This window comes from Carassius auratus, unplaced genomic scaffold (genome assembly GCF_003368295.1).
Source record: "Carassius auratus strain Wakin unplaced genomic scaffold, ASM336829v1 scaf_tig00036649, whole genome shotgun sequence".
Lineage (NCBI taxonomy): Eukaryota > Metazoa > Chordata > Actinopteri > Cypriniformes > Cyprinidae > Carassius > Carassius auratus.
Window position 1 is genome coordinate 35,577 of NW_020526325.1, and position 22,160 is coordinate 57,736.

The following is a 22,160-nucleotide window of genomic DNA, read 5'->3' on the forward strand; positions in this document are numbered from 1 at the left end:
GCACGCAAACTTTGGAAAAAAGCACAAAACGTGTTTTTCCACCATTTCCGAATGGTCACCATTGGGATATAATGCAACAACAGTTGCTAAAGTCAACTGATTTTACTAACAGACCTACCAATGTCTGTGTAAAAATAACATCATGATGCTGCCATCTGTCTAAAGTCATTTTTCCCCACCTGTAATTTGGCTCCAAATCTAATATTTTCAAACAAAATAATGAATTACTCGGTAAACATTCATCTGTGGCTTTAAATCTGTTGGCTTTCATAACTATTTATGTTTGTATTTCAGAACAAATAAACAAAATCAAACATGTCAACAGGGGAATTTTCTGTAAACTTGAGTGATTTCACACAGAAAGTGACGCTATAGTGAAACTGTGCACCTGAACGTTAGTAAATACTCTCAAGCTCGCACCACTTCTTATGTAACGAGCTGGAGAAACCCAACAGAAGATCTTCAAACATCTCTTTGACTTGCATGAATGTGCTTAGATGAGCATTGGGAGGAAAAGAAACTCTAAGGCAAAGACCTGTATCTCCACCATGCATCTGTCCAGAACCAACTCAGGGTTCCTCTTCATCTGTGAAGTCCTCATCCGGTTCAGCTGTGTCCTGCAGGTGGTCTGTTCTCCTAATATAAGTCCTTTGGTCTCGCTGTCCCTCCAGAGGAATCCCTGGGAGCCAGTTCTGCCGATAGTTTGACGTCACGACGTCAGGAACGTGCACAGGCCTGTAGGATGAGTTGTTTTGAACACGGTCAGATAGTAAAGGAGTTCGGTCTCCAGTGAAACCTTCTGAATCCTGGGAAAGTGCTGGAAAACTTTGACCAGTGTCACGCTGGAGCGCACCATTTTTAGCAGACCTAACTGGCACCACCAGTGTCCCGCTGCTGTTTTCAGTGTGCGCGATTAACAATGTCGAAACAGACTCTGGACCGCATGAATCCGAGCTGGTTTCATCCATTGCATCATCATTATTTCGGTCAGGAAAACACATGCTGTAGTGCACAGAAGACTCTCGGCTGTCCTGGACTGGGATGTCCGGTTGATTACGTGTCCACTCATGGTCACAGTGCTCCTGGGATGCATAAGAAGCCTCATTAACCATGATCTCTGATTTCCATGGGTCAAAAACAGCCTGTGGTTCAAGCTTCTCATCAAATCCGGACCACACTTCCACTTTAGATATGCAATCCCGGGGATCTAAACACAACACATGACTGCTTTCCTTTGGCAGGATCTGCTACAGAGAGAGGAGAGAGCTTCGTCATTTAGTCTGTTAGGTCACAAGCTTTCTATATTTCCTATGTGTTTCATCATCTTTGTGTTTAATTCAGTTTTTCCAAAGTTTGAACTGAAACGTAGCCTATCAGATATTTAGAATATTAATTAAGTTCTTGGGACACCAGTATATACTACAAAAACTGAGTTGATGAAAAGCTAATAATCATTTTAAAATAAAATACATTAAAATAAAACACGTACTGAAAACCGTTCAAATGAATTAAAATGTAAAATTAAATAAATAAATCATCTTAAAATTTAAATCTAAATAAAACATTTACTAAAATCAATTAAAATTAAAATTAATAATTTAAAAATAAAATCAATCGAAATAAAACATTTTCTACAAATCATAAAATGTAAAATCTAAATAAATCGTTTAAAAACAATCAAAATAAAACACCTACAAAAATTGATTAAATCATCTTAAAATTAAAATCTAAATAAAACACTTACTAAAATCAACTGAATCCTTAAATATCACATTAAAATTAATAATTTTTAAATAAAATCAATCGAAATACAACATTTTCTACAAATCATGAAATGTAAAATCTAAATAAATAGTTTAAAAACAATCAAAATAAAACACCTACAAAAATTAATTAAATCAGAAAAATTTAGTGATAAATAATGAAATGAAAGTATTTTAAAATAAAAATAAAAATGAAAATAAAGTATTTTAAAATAATAATTAAAATGTATTAATAATACAAATATTATAAATCAATTAAATCAGAAAAATACCAAATTATATATATATATCATTGCAATCATAACACTACAAACTAATTAAATCATAAAATGTAAAATAACAAAAACAATCAAAACACTCACTAAAAACCAATTAAATAAAAAAGTAAAATAAAATAAATAATTTTAAAATAAAACAATCTAAATAAAGCTTGTTAACAATCAACTAAGCCCTAAAACAACTTAAATTATAAATAAATAAATAAATAAATAAGTCAATGGTTAGTCAAAGTCATGTGACCATTAATCAACATCAGTGAACATGCAAATGTATTGAAATATTTATTCAGAGGATACTTCAAGTAAATATTGTAGGTTGAAGAGATTCAGCTGACAAAAACGTTTGGGAATCTGATTTATATAATTTGATTCCAGATTCCATGCATCTGAAGCAGAAAGAAGCAGAACTGATTCATCAAACGAGTCGAAGTGTGAAAGTGAAAGACGTTTTGTCAGTGAAGTCAGATATTGACTTGATTAATCAACATGAGGTTATGCAAGAACACAAACTAAACATCAGCATGCATGATTTATCTTTACACATCGCAAATGGATTTTTAAAAATATCTCAAATTCCAAAACAGGGTAAATAATCCATGAAACGCTGAAGTGCTCCAAGGAAAATCCGTGACTGTTGATGTTTTTGCTTACCATAATCGACATGATAAACTCATTTTATGTTGCCAAGAGCAATGTGCAGATTTAAGGAGCTTAAGAGAAACGTGACGCTCCTGTCAAACAGGAATTGTCAGACGGGAGCAGATTCCAAGTATGTTTCCAAGCATGTTCACCTGGAATTTCCCAAAGCGAGTATGACACAATCACTTACCAGCGCTTTCGGCTTTTCAGCTCTTTGGCTTTTCAGCCACAGTTGGCAAAGCATGATGGGAAGGATGATCAGCAGCAGCAGAGCCAGCAGACCAGGCCATATTAATATATGAAACCAGGAATTAGGTGCTGAAAGACCTAAATTAACAGTAATTACAGACTGTAACAGAAATTACAGTCTGGGGTCATTTACAAAATCTTCTGCCAATCGTGTGCAATGCTGTGAACACACAGATTTTATTTGATTTGAGCAATTTTGTTTCAATTGCTATCAGTATTTTGCATTATACATACTAGCCATTTATGTTAAAGAAAAGAAATACATACCTAAATAAATCAATTAATAAAAAAATAAAAAATAAATATATAAAAAGAAAGAATTTATAAATTAATTATTTTTTGGCAATGGCAAATGATGCACATTTTCTGTTATATAATAGTAAACGCTGTGAAATATGTATTCATGTATATAACTTTGTCTCTAATGGTATCAGTATTTTGCATTATACTGGCCATTTATTTAAATAAAAATAAAAATAAAATCAGTCAATTAAGAAAGAAAGAAAGAAAAAATGAATGAGTGATTGAGTGAGTGAGTAAATAAATAAATAGTTGACAATTGTATTTAATCATTTGCTATGATTATTTTGCGTTATGTATACTTGTCATTTATTAAAAAATAATAAAACACAAAATAGATAAAAAATATCAAGTTTAAAAAATAATTAAAATTATTGAATAAAATCTAAATAAGCTAATTAAGAAAATTAATAAATGAACGAATCAAACAATCAATAAAATAAAATTAATAAATAAATTTAAAATGTATAAAACAAGTAAATAAATAAAATGAATGATTGAATAAATAAATAAATGAATAGTTGCCAACAATATATAGTGCACATTTTCTATGACATAATAGAAACAGAAACATTTTTTCTCATTGCATTCCATATATACGGGCCATTAGTGTCTTATTAAAATAAAATAAAAAATATGCACAAAAATGAATTAATAAATAAAACAATAAATGTGTGTAAATTGGATTTAATTATGGTATTAATGAAGGGAAACAATAAAACATAAATGAGGTGTGTTCAGATTCTACACGAGCACAAACTGTTGACTCACCTGAGACAGTCACACAAAAGAAGGTGTTTTCACTGGGACTGGATCGACCGGGGTGTGTGAGCGTATATATCACATCCCCACAGTACTGCTCGTCTGTTTCCACCAGCCAAATAAACACTGAGCGAGACGTGTCCTCGTATACCTTCAGAAAGACATAACACAGAAATTCAGTTAGCAACTACTAATAAGATGTATACTGCTGAAGGAGAATCAGGAATAATAACCTTTCCCGCCAATGATTTGGGATGTGTCAGGCGAACGGTGTACTTAACGGAGGGCCTCTGGAACCCTTTTCCCCAAAAGCTGATGTTCTCAATGGAGCGGCTCCAAGCGGTCATCTGCGGCAGAACCGTCACGTTCAGATGGGTTTGGTTTGACGTTACTGACAGCTGCGGTGCTGCTAAAGAGGCTGAAACCAGTGAAACAGAACCGATGAGACATGCACACACACTTTTGACAAATCTTTACCAGCTACTCGCTTATTAAGTTGACTTTCGAGACTTTGGAGGCGCTTACTGTTCAGTGTTTCTTGCACAGACTGATCGCTTCGCTTCATAAGACCTCGATATATCATCAGGGATTTATTCTGATATTTGAGCTGAAGAATATAGTCCAGAATAACTTACTTTGCCAAAACGGCGTGAAGACCACCTCACCCAGGCACTGTCCACTGGAGCTGACCTTGGCATGATATTTAGAGGTCACATCGCTCATCACATGGGTCATCACATCCGTCATGTCACAGACAGGAGTGGAGATGTTCTGGCACCACGTCACCGGCTCATACGGTTTCCCATAACTGCAAAAGAACAAAGACTCTATGAATCAGCATTTATTCAATGCAGATTATAGTCACAGTGATCGCACACAGAAACTAACCAGACTAACCAGATTCTTACTATACTAGTTCTCCTGCTCTACATGTGGTGCAGTGTATCATTACACACACTGTTTACTGTGTGCATGAATCATATCATGTGTTACATCTGCAAATTCATTCTTATCTTTGGAACAACTTGTTAAGTCATAAATATAATGATACCTATATCAAGTCAAAGACGTAAGATGGGAAAATCTCGGTGTAATTACCTTAATCATGAGTTGTAAGGCGCAAAAAAAAAAAAAAAAAAAATATATATATATACACATATATATATATATATATACACACACAGTTAATTCATATAAAATTAATATATTATATTAAGAAAAAAATATTTCCTAAAAATATAAAGCAATAAACCAATACTAAGAAATGAAAAAAAAAAAATATTTAAAATATAGAAAAAATAAAAAAATATATATAGATTTATATATATATATATATATATATATATACATACATTTATAAATTTGCGCTTGGTACAAATTAATTTTAAAATAAAGATTAAACTTAAAGTAAATATTATTTCTAGCAAAAATAACAACAACAAAAGAAAAACATAAATATACAAAATTTAAAACAAAACAAATTTATATACATTTATAAAATAAACTAAATACTGAATTATTTAAAAATAATTATAATTTTTGAAATAATCTATAAAATAAATAGTATATAATAAATAATATGTTATATAAATATTAACATAATTTATATATATATATAATTTGCTTTTGTTTTGTTGTTTGTTAAATTCTATTTATATATTTAAATTGTTTGGACATACATGTACATATGGTTTATTACAGCAAAAAAAATCTCTCTCTCTCTCTCTCTCTCTCTCTATATATATATATATATATATATGAACTATTTTGCTGTAATAAACCGTATGTACATGTCTGTCCACACACTGTACTTCTGAATAACTGAGTGAAAACACAAAACAAAGAGCAGCTCAGAAGCTCCTATACGAAGCGATGGGAGGAGAGGTTAAGAGGTCGGACTGATGTGGGATTATCTGGAGCTTCTGACGCTCTCTTCTCTCATCCCGTCATCCGTCTGTCTGCCACACTGACCCTCCCAGCATGCACTGCTGCTCCCTCCGTTCCCATCACATTTATTTCCCCCATCAGTTTCTCTGTAAAGCGTGACTGTGACTGCTGCAGAAAGGGTTGGCAAGATTTCGCAGACGCAGCTTCTTCCTGCTGCTTTCTAATTGCAGTTCAGAGTTTGACAGACGACTGACCACAGAGCGTCCTTCACCAAAGTCACGAGTCACAGACGTCACAGTGTTCTTCAGAAAACCCAAGGACTGAGAGGAAAACATTACACCCATGGCCAGCTGGTTTATTGGATCTTTGATCTTATTATTTTAGATGGTTTTTATTTTTAATATAATGTCATGTGAACAGGCATAAACATGACATTAGCATGAAAACAAACAAAAACAAACAGGTGCTGGACGAATGGAACGATAGAAAATAAAGAGAAGGAAAATCAGAGGCAATGTACTGTTGAATGTGTTAGTTTCCTTTAACTTCAATGCTTTGTGTTTTTCTTACAATAAATTGCTCTCGTTAATCCGAAGGACTGTGTCAAAGCAATATAGTCATAGTTGTAGGAAAAGCATTGAAAAAAAGAAGAATTTATATTGCTGTTGCATACATTAAAATATGTATGCATTATTGTTGTTGTTATTATTATAATCTTTATTATTATTATTATTCATATTATTATTATTTATGCATGCACACACACACATGCAACTCATATTTTAGTAAATTTAATAATATATAAATATAACAAACAACACTAAAATATACTGTATATAATAGAATATTAACATGATTAATGTTATATATGTTATATAATTGTTTTATTAATGCAAATTATTAATATTTAACATTATATATGTATATATATATTTACATACACATTTCTGATAATGTATTTATAAATCTCCTTCACTGAGCAATCATATCTAGCATATAACAGCAAAATCATAAGCATGAGAGAGATCTGTACTGGACACATTTCCAAGAAAGGTGAAAGCAAAAGCAAAGGTCCAGTCATGTTTTTCTCTGGTCTCTGTCACTCACAGGTTAAACTGGACGCTGTACAGAAGCGATCAACCCGGAATGTCAACAGGGTCCCAACGGAGAACACTGAAGAAATTCCTGGACTCAAAATAAGCCTTCGTCCGATTACAACTCTGAGTCCAGCAACCTGCAAACCAGAGAAATAAAGAGATGTTTCTATCAAAATCAAAAATAAAAAATTTGAAAATCAAAGTCGGCACACCACAACTCCAAAAGCAGAAACATATTTAATATTGTTGTCATCACAGGTGACATTTCGAGCCTAAGAGCTCTTCACAAGGCCATCCAACCCGGTCTCACGGCAATTCGTACATATTTTACAAGGTGGCTTATTCGTACGAATTCGTACGACCACACTCGTACAATTTCATACGATTTTTGCCAAATCGTACGTATTTTACGAGTTGCACAATTCGTATGAATTTGTACGAATGACCTACACCTAACCCCTCCCCTAAACCCAACCATTAGACAAATCGTATAAAATCGTACGAGAAAGGTCATACAAATTCGTACGAATAAGCCACCTCGTAAAATACGTACGAATTGGTCGTGAGATAGCGTTGGACCATCTGTATATCAATCAGCTAATGATGTTCTACAGTGAATGTCTTTTGTCTAAAACTAAAGTTTTAAAACTCACTTTGTCCCTCAAATTGTTTTTTGACAGAAAAACAATTGGGAGTTAACTGCTCAAAATGTTACAATTAAAGAAAATGTGTACTTTAATTCAGCAAGGATGCATTAAATTGATTACAAATACTGTTATTTTGTGCTTTGTTCATCAAATTCTGAAAAATGTATGAGGTTTCCACACAAATATGAATCAGCACAACTGTTTTCAATATTAACAATACTCAGAAATGTTTCTTGAGCAGCTAATCAGTATATTCCAATGATTCTGAAGATCATGTGACACTGAAGACTGGAGGAATGATGCTGAAAATACAGCGGAGCATACAATATATAAAAGTAGAAAATAGTTATTTTTAATTGTTATATTTCACAATATTGCTGTTTTTACTGCATTTTCTGTTCAAATAAGCACAGCCTTGGTTACAAATGTCTTTCAAAAACATTACAAAATCTTACTGACCCAGACTTATGTACTTTAATTAGGCTAGTTTGTGCAAGTAAATGCATTTAATCTGGTCGGTAAAAGTTTTTAAAAGGATTGTTCTGTTCTGTAATTGCTGTTAATAAATCTTTCAGAAAAAAAATGTGCTGCAGTTTCACCTTTAGGGCTACAACAGCCTGGCAGCCTTTAACAAAAACGAACCACGGTTTTACTAAACTAACCACAGTTTACCACAGGTTTTCTAGTAAAACTGCAGTAATATTTGTAGTAAAACCAATAACAATAATAATACATTTTAGTTCTTCTGTAACACCAAGTTTTTCATGAGGTTAGACCCTCAAAAGTACACCTTTGTTTCTCATCTACCCTTAAAGAGTGCATACTTGTATGTTACTAATACGCTCCCTTTTATAAATAGAGAAGGTGCAGCAGTAAAGGGCTAAAATACAATTTTAGTACATTTTATTTTTGATGGTGTACACAAAAACAACAACAACAACAAAAGGCCTATGATATGTAAAATAAATAAATAACATGCTTTCAATTATAATGTTCAGTGAGTATAATTACTGATTCTATTCTTTTAATAATTTAAAAGATCAGTTTAGTTTAGAGGTATCGGTATCGTAGAAGTATCGTTATCAGTGAACTATCGGTATCGGTATCGAGAAGTATCGCTATCAGTGAAGTATCGGTATCGGTGAAATACCGGTATTGGTATTGATGAAATATTGGTATGTGTATCGAGGAAATATCGGGCAAATATCGGTATCGGTATCGATGAAATATCGGTATCGGATCGAAAAATCTGTAAGGACGTGGACTTAAAACCACAGGTGATTGTAACAACAGTCAATTTGCTGAAATACATGGAACAGTTTTGACGCTATATATATTGATAGTTTATGTTGTTGCTAAGGGTGTTGCTCAGTGACATCCGAACCATTGGGTTTTATCATGAATAAAGCATAGCTGTTGACCAATCAAAGACAGAAGCTCCTCTGTTCAAGAATGATGGCGTCTTTGAGTTTCAAATACTTGCTTCTTCAGATTACAGCTCAACATGCTACCAGAAGAGGAAACATATATATATATATTAATTATAATTCTTTAAACCTCAGGGCTTTTTCAAACTTTCTTCTTAACCAACTTTCTGTTTCTAGTTGCAGCAGTTGATGGGCAGAGTTTGACGAGCATCTGACAGCAAGATGATGATCCACGTGGTTCTCCATCGATCATGAGCCCAGATGAATAATCTCTGCACGTTTTGATTTTCCTTGAGCAAAACTGAACAGGAACGAATGAACGAACGGCTTCAGATACACCAGCAGGATTTTTCAGAAAGTTTTGCTCTTGAAAAGAGATTGACCTCTACTGATGAACACTCTCAGCGAGGTGAAGGAAATATGTCGTCAGGTGGAGTGTCATTTGATTATAAAAGGAAACAATGCATGGTGTAAACTGAAGTAGTTTAGACATGATCGTATCTAGTTCGGCCTGACGTGACACGCACAATTAAACAAGCAAATCACACACTGGGATATTCTAGAATAGTTTTTTTTTGTTTGTTTGTTTAGAGAAAAAGGTTTTCACATGCAGAATATTCCTGACATTCAGCCATCAAAATTAAATATAATAATAATAATAAATAATAATAATAATAAAAATATATATTTTCTGTACATTATAATTTTTATTGTTTTTTTCTCTTTGTGTTATTATTATTTTTAAATATGTCTATATATTTTATTTTATTTTATTTAAGTTTTTTTTATTTTAGTCATTAATATAATTTAAAATTATTTTAGTCATCAAGTTAAACTATGTAAAAATGAGAAATGTTGCTAGCTGTTTTTATATTTAATTTCATGACATTTTATTTATACTGACTGAAATTAGTTTTCTTTTTTAGTTTTCATATTATAAATGTTTTAGTTAATTATAAGAACCTTAGCTGCTTGTCACAAACACACAAGGAAAAACATATTTCACTGTAATATAGAAAATGTATAATAATAATAATGATAACTAAAAAACTAAGTAAAACTTTATTATTTACATTCTTTTAATTAAAAAAATATATATTTTAAAAATTTAAAATAAAATGTAAAAAATTACAATTTAAAAATAGAAAATAAATAACAAAAAAAGAAAGATATAAGAAGTAAAAACGTTTAATACTTTATTATAATATATATATATATATATATATATAAATTTTTTAAGAAATAAAATGGAAAATTCAGTTTCATAGTCAGTAAGAGAAATATTTTTGGCCTGTTTATTTTCTCAATAAAAAACAAAACACAAGGAAAAGGCAGATTTTATTGTCATTTTCAAAAAGCAAAACAAAATAAAAATAAATAAATACAATGTTTTAATAAAACTCTTTAATTAAAAGAATAATAAAACATAAATATATGCTAAAGAAAAAAAAACTAATTGTTTTAAGTACTTTAAGCACTACTGTATGTGGATTCTTATTACTCACCTGCAAAGTAGAGCACAAACATTGTAACTCTCAGAGGACACATATTCAGAAGAGTAACAATATCTCCAACTGAGAAGCTCCAAATAAAGATCCAGTGATCAGAAACACAGTCCTCTCATTATTCTCACAAGTCACTTTCTAGAAATCTCATATCCACAAATGAGAAAAATCCCATTGGCGTGCGTTGGGACATTCTTCTATTGCTGTAATTTGTGCAGTGACAGAGTCTGTCCCCGGTTGTGTCCATCTGCAGTCGGTCTGGAGGAAGATCTAGCGTTTCTCAGGTGTGCTGGTGAACTTGAGCGTCTTTTCAGCACCTTCCTGTTTTCTGCTGTTGGCCTCCACCCATTAGTGCCGTCTATAGAGGATCCTCACCACACACACACACACACACACACACACATCTCAGATTTCAGGTTTTATCTGTTGAAAAACTGAAACTGGAAATGAAGAACCTCTCAGAAAGGTGTGGGAGAACTGAAGCATGCCTTCGGGCGGGACGTGAGTGGATTCAGATGACATCTGCTACACTATATTACCTGTAATGACACGTAACATAATTATTTTACAACAGGTCATCACGTGGAACAGAGCCTGTGGCTGACAAACTAAAGCAAACAAACGCTGAACCTTCATTTCCACAGAAAGCACACATTATTTGGCCCCGATCATTTTGATCTCTGATTTTTATGAGCACTTGTTGGTCTAGCATTAATCATATTTCGATGTCTATCAGTGCACATGACTTTGTTATTTACACATAAAAAGAGAAGATACATGAACTAAAGTGAACACAAAGTGGGAGCAAACAGACCTGTTATTTAGTCTTCTAAAAAACCTAGAAAACCTTAAAATCACCCATTTAACACGGAGATACTCGTTTTGAATTACTCATTTAATTTAATTTAATTTAATTTTTAATTCTTAATTTTTATTTATTTTAAATTTTAATTTTAATTTTTAACATTTAATTTTTATTAAAAAAAATGTTTATTTAATTTTCATTTTCATTTAAAATTAAAAATTTAAAATTTAAAATTAAAAATTTAAAATTTAAAATTTTTAAATTTTTTAAATTTTTAAATTTTTAAATTTTTAAATTTTTAAATTTAAATTTAAATTTAAATTTAAATTTAAATTTAAATTTAAATTTTATTTTATATTTAATTTTTTTATTTAATTTCTATCTATCTATCTATCTATCTCTGATTTTTATGAGCACTTGTTGGTCTAGCATTAATCATATTTCGATGTCTATCAGTGCACATGACTTTGTTATTTACACATAAAAGAAGATGAACTAAAGTGAACACAGAGTGGGAGCAAACAGACCTGTTATTTAATCTTCTAAAAAACCTTAAAAACACCCATTGACCTCCAAAAATCATTTATACTCATGTACAGTACACTGACCATTATAGCATGACTTTCAGAACGCAGAGACACAAGAGAGCAAACTTGAAGTGCTAAAAACATTTGTGCTAGTTTTTAGTTATTTTAGTTATACTATATCTAGTATATACAGAATTTAAGCCTCTTATCGAATGCTTACAGAAAAGGAAGATTTTATGACACTAAAACAATAAATTACCTCTATTCAAATTTTACAGAATGCAAAAAAGCCTTCACTCATTGCTACAATGTAAAATAATTATTTCACTTTAGTTAAATTGCATAACAAAGTGTCACATGATTTTTCAGAAATCATTTAAATATGCTGATTTTGAAGCTTACTTATAATAACAACCTTTTATCAATGTTGAAATGTAAAAATGTACATTTAATAAAAAACATTTTTTTTGTATTTTGCATTTAAATATGACAGTTAAGCACATTTGTTATACTTTTGTCATTTTTGAGCTTCTCATAGATTCTCATTGCTGTAATTATATAAAGCATTTTTTTTTATTTATTTTTTTACATTAAACCTTTTTGAATTACTTTGCAATTTAAGAGAACTCTGATTTCAAATAGAATTGTGTTGTTTTTTTCCCTTGTTGATTTTGGAGTGAAATATGATCTGCATGCTTTGTGTGATTCACTCCTCATACTATTTAGAGAAATTAGTAACTGTTAGCAGTTCATAAATGAGCTCAGGTTTCAGAATGAATCATGAATTCAGTCACCCATGATGTCATGATCATACTAACGTCCTACTTCACCAACATCCTGGTGTTTGTCAAGAAATCACACTGTTCACTTTCCTTCGAACATCCCTACGGATAACGCATATCATTCCCACAATGCCCTTCAGGGCTGCAGAAGTGTCATTTGGGGACCGGTCTGCGGATGTGAGACGACTTCAAACTTCAGCCATAAATGAGAGAGATGCACCATGCATTATCAAACTCACACAGCTATAAGGCACAAGGTGTTCTTCGTCTCTGTGGAAGAAAGGAAACTAATTACAGCGCTCTGACAGCTGGATCGATAGCGTGCAGAGCCAGACGCTCGTATCCCATAGAAACAGAGATCTGGAGAAGAGACGAGTCTCTGTGATCATTAGAGGACAGGTTTGACCTCACAGTCTCATACACGCCAACCAGACCTGAACCACAGAGCACAGACAACCCACAGCATCAGTTTAACACGGAGATACTCGTTTTAAATTAATTTCACTTCATTTAATTTCATTTCATTTGAAATGTTACATTTACATTTTTTATTTATTTATTTTTATATTTTAATTTTAATTTTAATTTTAATTTTAATTTTTTTATTTTATTTTATTTTTATTTTAATTTTAATTTTTTAATTTTTAATTTTTAATTTTTAATTTTAATTTTAATTTTAATTTTAATTTTAATTTTAATTTTAATTTTAATTTTAATTTTATCTATCTATCTATCTATCTATCTATCTATCTATCTATCTATCTACTCATTTAATCATTTAATCATTTAATTTAATTTAATTTTAAATTTTACTTTTAAAATTTTTATTTATCTATTTAATTTTAATTTTAATTTAAATTACATTTTTTTTATTTTTTTTATATTTAATTTAATTTAATTTAATTTAATCTATCCCTAAATTGAGGATTTATGTACGTGAGTTGCATATGAAATTTCATACATGATGCATATTTGTCAGTCATAAAACATTAAACAGATTAGATTTCTGCACTCAAAAAAAAAAAAAAAAAAAAAAAATCAATGGCATACTTTATTGTTAGCCATTTGTATCTGTTTAATTTGATTAAATAATCATATTAACGAAATGCATTTATTCAAATTGCATAAATCTGTTTATTATAAAAACATTTACATTTATTCAATAAAAAATTAAGAACATTGTTAAATAGCTTTGGAACAAACAAAATTTAATTAGTTATGAATATGCGAATATGAGTTTAACAAAATCTCTTAGGAGTATCTATTCAATCTCATTGCTGTTTTAGAGAAACAACAGAGATATCACTGAAATCTCGTCTGATCGTTCATTTCCAGGAAGCTCAGTCGTACTCGGATCGGTGCTGTCTCTGCCTGACGGATCAGATCACTGACCTTGAGAAACATCTTTCCAAATTCTATTTGCCGTGACATTTTCCTTAACTATTGATTACAGCGACGCTGAAACCATGTCGAATAACAACAGCTCCTGTTAAATGCAAAAAAGACAATTATCCGGGTGCTAAAAGACTTTGATATTGAAACACCACCGCTAAAGACAGGATGCACACATTACATGCAAGACTGTGAAATCGTTACCCTTCAGGGTACGAGAAATGATCAAAATATGCAGTGAAACGCTGCTTCAGATACTGTACGAACCACACAGAGAGGAGGAACAGTCTCGGGGAACTCAAAGCTTTTAAACTATATAAAAATCTCACTGAACACAAAGAAGGAGCCCAGAAGCTGCAGAGGATCACAATCAAACACGACTTCTACTTTCTGTAGAAACAATTGATTCCTCACAGTAACTTCTGTGGTGCTGCGGCATACATATAGAGCTGGGCCGTGCATCAGATATGCATGATATATTTGCAATCATTTGTTGAGTTAAGTTACACAAATTAATTACACTTTCAATATCTTGATGATTAAAATGTGCTTTATATCCCTAAAAACACATGCAAAGCATCACAAAAAAGAGATTTTAAATCACTTTATGCAACTCTGTTTCACAAAACAATAGTTCACGCTCAAGCTCAATAAAATAAAATAAAATAAATAAAATAAAATAAAATAAAATAAAATAAAATAAATAATCTAATAATTAAATAATTAAATAATTAAATAATTAAATAATTAAATAATTAAATAATTAAATAATTAAATAATTAAAATTAAAATTAAAATTAAAATTAAAATTAAAATTAAAAAACACCACAAACAGTGCAAACATAATAAATACATTAATTTGAGGTGCTTTTATTTGATAGTTTCTTCCTCCAAATAAATAACTACAGAAAAAAATGCAATGCAATTAAATGCAAAGCAATAAAATAAATACAATATGTTATTTTTATTTTATAGTTTTCCCTTTAAACAGCTATGACTTTTTTAAAATATCTCTTTTAGTTTTCTACAGAAAGTGTCATAAATTTGAAGTTAGGGACTAACCATGGCACCAAAAATGAAACAAATTGCACAGATATTCAAAATCCAGGGGCAAAATATGTTGACTTTCTAGCTAATATGAAGTTTAAATAAATAAAAAAAATCACATAAAAGCCTTCATATAAGGTCAAATTTGGCCCCGGGAATTGACTTTCAGTCACTTTATTGTGTTTACTAGTTGCAAAATTAACTTCACCTTTATTTCAATTAACAGAGTTTTAGTTAACGATAATAACTCTGATAGAAAGTAAAATCTAGAATGCAAAATTTCAGCTTTATTTTAATTTAACAAAAATGTCTTAAAAAATGTAATGCAAAAATTCATACAAAAATAGTTTTAGTTAAAGATAACATATATATGTTTCCATACAGACAGCAGGGTTTCCTGAACAGCATTTAATAGTAAAGTTAGTAATAATAAAGATAAAGTAGAGATGTGTTCTTCTGTATGGTGTGTATCAGAACTGAATCCCTGAGAGTGAACAGGATGATGATTTGTAGTCTTGTGTGAGCGTGGCTTTGGTCACCAGTTAAATCCTCCGGGATGCCTTCAAGGTGTGTTTTACTTATTGAATTAAGCAGCTATGATCCAGATTTTCACTGCATTATTGTTCTCCCATGTCCTCTGATGGAAAGCATGCCATAACAGCTCGTGTCTGACAACACGTCGAGTTGATTTGAAGCGCTGGACTGACGTTTTCTCCATGAAGACGCTCTGGTTGGACTTCACTGACGTTTGTGACAAATGAAGTCCTGCGGCTGTTTGTCCTGAGTTCATCTTGTCATTGTCTCTCAGCTCTACAGACACTGAACTCTCTGAAGAGTGGAGATGCTGACACTGATGATGATTCGTGCATCTACTGCACATGCACGCATCAAATGCATTCTATTGAGTCAGAAGGCCATACTGCAGTATTGAGATGTGATTGAGACTCACGACCGATAGATTACATGCATGCATTTAGCATCCTTTCATTGCATTGCATTGCGTTTCTTTTATTCTTTGTTTTATTATTATTTTTTGTTTTGCATTGCATTTCTTTTTATAAATAGAAAGAAATATCGTTTAGAAAGTTGTAAGAAACAAGGGGAAAAAAGCAAACAGTTTAAAAACCTAGAAATAAATGAAAATTTTAAAATAAAATAAAGATTAAAAGAAATGCATTTAATTTTTCCATTGCATATCATTATTTTGTTTATTTTAACATTTTATTTTATTCTGCATTTTAAAACGATTTATTTCATGTTATTTTTTCCTTTAAATGTTTTTATTTTGAACAGGATTTATTCTGTAATGTATTTTATTTTGCAATACATTGCATTTCGTCTAATACAAATGGAAAATAAATGCTGTTTAAGAAAATGGAAAGAAATGAGAAGGAAAAAAAAACAGTAAAAAAAAAAATGAAATAAGAACACTTTTGCCTTTATTAACTTTATGTGCCCTGAAATCAATTTCATGACCAAATCTGACCTTTAAGAGGGCATTTTGCATTCATTATATATATATATCTATAACTGGATCCATTAGAAGAAGATTTAACACTTGTTTTGGTTGTAATACAAGAGCCAGACGCTGTGGTTACATCGTGACAAAGTGACAAAAGCTACACAGATGTCAGAGGGGTTTGTGAGTTTGTTTACTTCTCTAATAAGACAATGGAGAAGTGTTAACAACCCTAAACGGTGAGCACTCACTGCTTTGTGTGGTCAGAGAAAATGTCCCCTTAAATTTCACAATATAATTGACCACTCAAACATCACATGAAACCAACATAGACTTTACAGCATTGAGCAAGCATGTTAAGTCTACAGCTAACTGTGCATTAAAAATGAAGCGCAGATGTTTTAAGTGAGAGCAATGCATTCTTCTTTATAAAACAACATCTTATACAGTCGCACAGTAGATGCAATTGCAACGGTAAAAAACTAAACTAAAACAATCTCTTCTGAGTTTATATTTGCATCAATAAATGCCCATAAGAGACAATGCATTAACAAGATCGAGTCAATTACTTGTGAAGTTTTTCAGGTAAAGTTGAGTAGATAGTGATTAGATAAATAGTTATAGATAAAAACCTTATTTAGGTTAAACTTAGGTGATATTGTACTTATTTTTGTACATTTGTACCTATTTGGCAAATGCTTTTATGCACAGTGACTTGCGTTGCATTTTAGTGATGCATTTTATCATTTATCAACTCATGCATTGTCTGGGATTCGAACCCATGACCTTGTGTCTTTAATCATTTTGCTGATGCCGATGTTTTATTAATAACCCTTTCAAGGATGTGTGTTATTATCACACTGTACCAGGGTTATTATAGGTAACTAAAACATACAAATAAATAAATAAATGATATAAAAAAACAAAATAAAATATAGTTATAATTAAGTTATTTCAGCCAGTTGCAAAATGTCTTATTTGAATACTTGATCTACTAATATAACTAAAACTAAAATAAAGATGAATAACAAATAAAATAAAATCATTGTAACATGTTTATATATTTTTTTACTTCAATTGCACTTTTTTTAAATCTGCCTTCTCTGTAATAGTTTTAGAACAAAAATAAATACATTTTAAGGAACATTTGTAAAACTCTATAACTACATACACATTTTTATAGGAAATAAAACTGTTACTTTAGTATAATTTGAGAAATGATTACAGTTTTATTCATATTTTGTATTAGTTAGAATTTTATATATTTTATATAATTTTATATATTTTAATTTCATTATTCTAGTTTTCTAGAATTAGATTTACATATTTATTTTTAATTAAGTAATTTTTGTGTTTTTGCCATGTTGCTATTTTTTTAGATTTTTATATATATATATATTTTTTCATTTTCTTAAGTAAAAAAAATCTTTAAAACATGAAAAATATTTCCTTTGCAACTAGCTAATATATATATATATATATATATATATATATATATATATATATATATATATATATATAATATTTACTTTCATTTAATGGATTTATTTAAGTTTATTTCAAGTACGAACATATTTTTTGTTTGTTTTTAGTTTTGGTTAACTATGATAACGCTTATGACTAAATAAGTAAAACCAAAAGCTGAAAGATTATCTGTAGTGAACACTGTGTTATTATGCCAACAGTGTTTCTCTCTGAATATCATATCTTTAAGAGTAATGGGGCGAATAAGGGCAGAACATTGTACAAACATAATTAACCTCAAGCACAGTCCATCATGTCAGTACAAACACCTAGTGTTATGGGATATTCTAAGGCTTTGAGCTTTTATATAGCTCAGCAACACGGGATCAAATGTCGCATGAAATCAGTGAGCCACACACGTCAACACCGTAGAGCTAATAAATTAAATATCATGATACGAGAAACTGCATGTTTCTATTTCTATAATGCATCTATATTAAGTCCTGTTCAGTTTAAACTTAAATTACAAAACACAGGTGGCAAGAAAATGAAAGACGCCGGCCGGATACGAGTTTGTCTGCTCTGATTACCTGAGATGAGTCTGGAAAAGCAGTGTGTGTTTGTTATGTACACATGCTAACAGGTGAACGTCCCTCTGCGCGTCCAAAAGGCCTCTGGTGTATACACAGAACAAACAGAGACATTTGCATTAATAAAACAATAAGCCACTGGAGGCTGGTACAGTAATCTGCTTCACATCCAGCACAACAACACACTTTAATTTAGCTTTAACACATGGCCTCAAGAGGATTATAGGTTTTGAACAGCCGACACCAATGTTCAATAGACACGGTTTTATTAAAGGAATATTTAACCTAAAAACAAAAGTTCTGTCATCGTTTGCTCACCCTAATGTCAGTCCAAACATGTACAAAGTTTCTACTCTGGACAATATTATAAGATGTTCCTTTGAGTGTACATGCTGCTCTTTCATTACATTAATATGGATGAGGATCAAAATTATTGGTAAATGTCTATATTAACCAGTATTTGTGTGCTATGTATAATAATATAAGTTACAATGTCGTGAGCTTAACCCAAAACTTGACATTTGAAATATTTGTCAGAATTTAAATTGTGAGATAAAGTTGAATTTCACTTTTTAATGGTGGAAATAGCCATAATCAGGGTTTTATGGTGCATTTAGTCTGATATAATGAGAATAGGATGGGCAAAAAAAATAAATAATAATAATAAACTAACATATGCAATTTGATATAGATGCTGTTATTAATATGCGTAAAAAGTGATCCAATTCTAATGCTTGTAATTTAAATCACTACTTTCTTTTTCTATGGGTCTCTGAAATTATCAGTCGGCATCTCAACACCACTGGTACCCATAAATATAGTCACCAGCTTGACCTAATCTTTTGTATCATAGATTACATCTTGGTCAAACCGCACCACCAATCCCTCTTCCAGTTTCATTTAGACAAAGCCTAAGGTCTATTTCTCCTTCTCGAAATTCCTCTGTGGTGTCATCCTCTCTTCTTATCCCCGCACACTTCTCATGCAAGTGTCTTCTTTCCTCACAGAACAACCAGGTTGGACAATAACCAATCTGGATTTAAAAGTGGTTATTCAACTGAAACCACCTTGCTGTAAGTCACGGAAGTCCTATAGAGTGTAACAGCTGAGACTAGATCTTCAGTTCTCATTCTTCTAGACTTATCTGCTGCTTTCAACACGATTAATTATCAAATCCTTCTGTACACCCTCTCATCACTGGGTATCACTGGAACTGTACTCCACTGGTTTGAATCTTACCTCACAGGTAGGACCTTCAAGGTGGCTTGGGGAGGAGAGGTGTCGAAATCACATAAACTGGTCACTGGGGTTCCTCAGGGATCAGTTCTAGGACCGCTCCTCTTCTCTATACACTACATCATTGGGACTACAACATTCAGGCACATGGTTTTTCCTACCATTTCTATGCTGATGACTCACAGCTCTACCTCTTTTGTTTCCTTCTAGAACCCTTTCATGTACTAATTGTACCTCGACTTTAACTTCACTCGCTTCCCTGATAGCTTCTTTCGGATAGAGAGAGCAGCATAGCTTGGGCGAGAACCGATTCAGTGGGATCTATTCGCTAACCTTTCTCATCCTCGTCTTTTCTCTTTTGTGCTGGTACCTCTTTGAAATTCACAAAGCTGAGCAGAAACTCTTGGAACACATGAAGGAAGTGAAGGCAGAGCGGGTTCATCTGAGGATGACAGATTGCTCTGGGGCTGCCATTTGTAAGAAAAGACTGCAGCTTTCTGAAAGCTTCTTGTAGGGAAACAAAGAGATCTTGATCACTCACACATGCTCTTTATCTTTTGTAGCGAATTAAAGTCACACATGCATAAATGAGCTGGGAAAGACACCCATAGTTCCCTTAAGCAACTGAATTAATCACAAGCTTATGTGGTGTTTTAAACCAATGAACACTGCATTCAAATACAGGAGTGAAAATTTGCAATAAACTAAAAGGGATAGTTCATGCTTTCACATGAACAAAATAAGCATACGCTTTTATAAAAAGCGACTTGAACAATTCATCAAAGTGCCAACGACATTCATAATATACAATGGCAAAAATGAAAATACAACTCAAAAATAAAAAGTTTAATATCATACTGTATTTTTTTTTTTAGCATGCATGTCAACAAGAAACACAAAAATAGCAACAGTGAAAATGTCATCTGGTCGGAATCAGGAGAGAAATCAAGCATCATTTACAAGCCAAAAACAGCTCTTAACAGATATGTGGGTGGATTTTGATGTGAAAGACAATAAGAGATGGACTTTTTCACTGGAGGAAGCATTATTATGGATTATGGACTTGTGTTTTAGATAAAAGCAATGGTTTGAAGTTAAAAATGGATTCATGTTGGATTTGTTTCTTACAAGCATGCAGGTTTTGTCTTCTCCAGATGTTAACTGAAGGACTGGAGTGCTCTGGATTATTGTGATGTTTTTATCAGACTCTCATTCTGACGGCACCCATTCACTGCAGAGCATCCATTAGTGAGGAAGAGATGGAATGCTGCATTTCTCCAAATCTGATGAAGAAACAAACTCATCTACATCTTGGATAGCCAAAGGGTGAGGACACTTTCAACAAACTTTCGTTTTTTGGTCAACTATACCTTTTAAACGGCTGTATTTATCATTCATCGATGTATGAGTTACTGCTGAGCTGACAGAATATACCTCTGTAATTTTCTACAACCGCATCATGTCAGAAGAAATTTACGTTGATGCATCCTTGTGGAAAATATCCTAAAAAGCACATCACATCACAATGAATTCAACAATAAATAAAAAAAAAAATGCTGTCTATGGATCAAAAATGGGTAAAAGACTGACAGTACAGAAAAGGTTTAATTTTGAGAAAGCGTTTTCTGCTCTGTGCCAATGACCTCATTCATCTATATTACTGCTAGCGTTATGAGCCAGACTGCATCTCTGAGATTTCTCTCACTGCAAGTGAAGTATACATCACAGTCACATTTTATTACGTGCAATTAGATTTGCATGTGATGAAGGAAACAGCAGCGTTTGCAATGCACCAAAAGGTTATTGTTGGAGTTTTAGTTTTTGTATAATAAAATGAAATGTCTGTGCAATTTAGAGGATGCTATAGAAGGGTTAAATATACATATTTGTAGATGAACTGAAAGGTCAGGCTTTGAAAACCGATCTTTAATACCATGTTATGCTTTTCAGTGCTCCACCCTGGTTATCAAGAGCAACAAAACAATGTCAGTGTAGCATCTGATGAAACACAATGAATGTGTTTGCCATGTGCATTCATTCGCAGTCGAGTCTCACACTGACCTCAAGTTTCACGTTTCATTCCTCATATTTCTCCGTTTGTTTTGAGCTGAATGTACAACAGGTAACATGATTCCCCTGAGAAGAACTATTCTTACATCAGACTCCCCGTCTCTTTCTGAAGAACACATCAACACAAACTAGAGATGTTTGGGAAGTTAGTTTTTGGCATTCCCATGAATTATGCATTGTGCATTGACGCATCTGTTTCTCAATCTGAGATGTGGCAGGATATGAACGTTGCCT

The 22,160-nt window shown here is 31.9% G+C and overlaps 1 pseudogene; it reads right to left on the reverse strand.

The window, feature by feature from the left end:
- Positions 1 to 569: 569 nt before the first annotated feature.
- LOC113082675 (uncharacterized) lies at positions 570 to 14,522 on the reverse strand (annotated as a pseudogene).
- Positions 14,523 to 22,160: the final 7,638 nt, after the last annotated feature.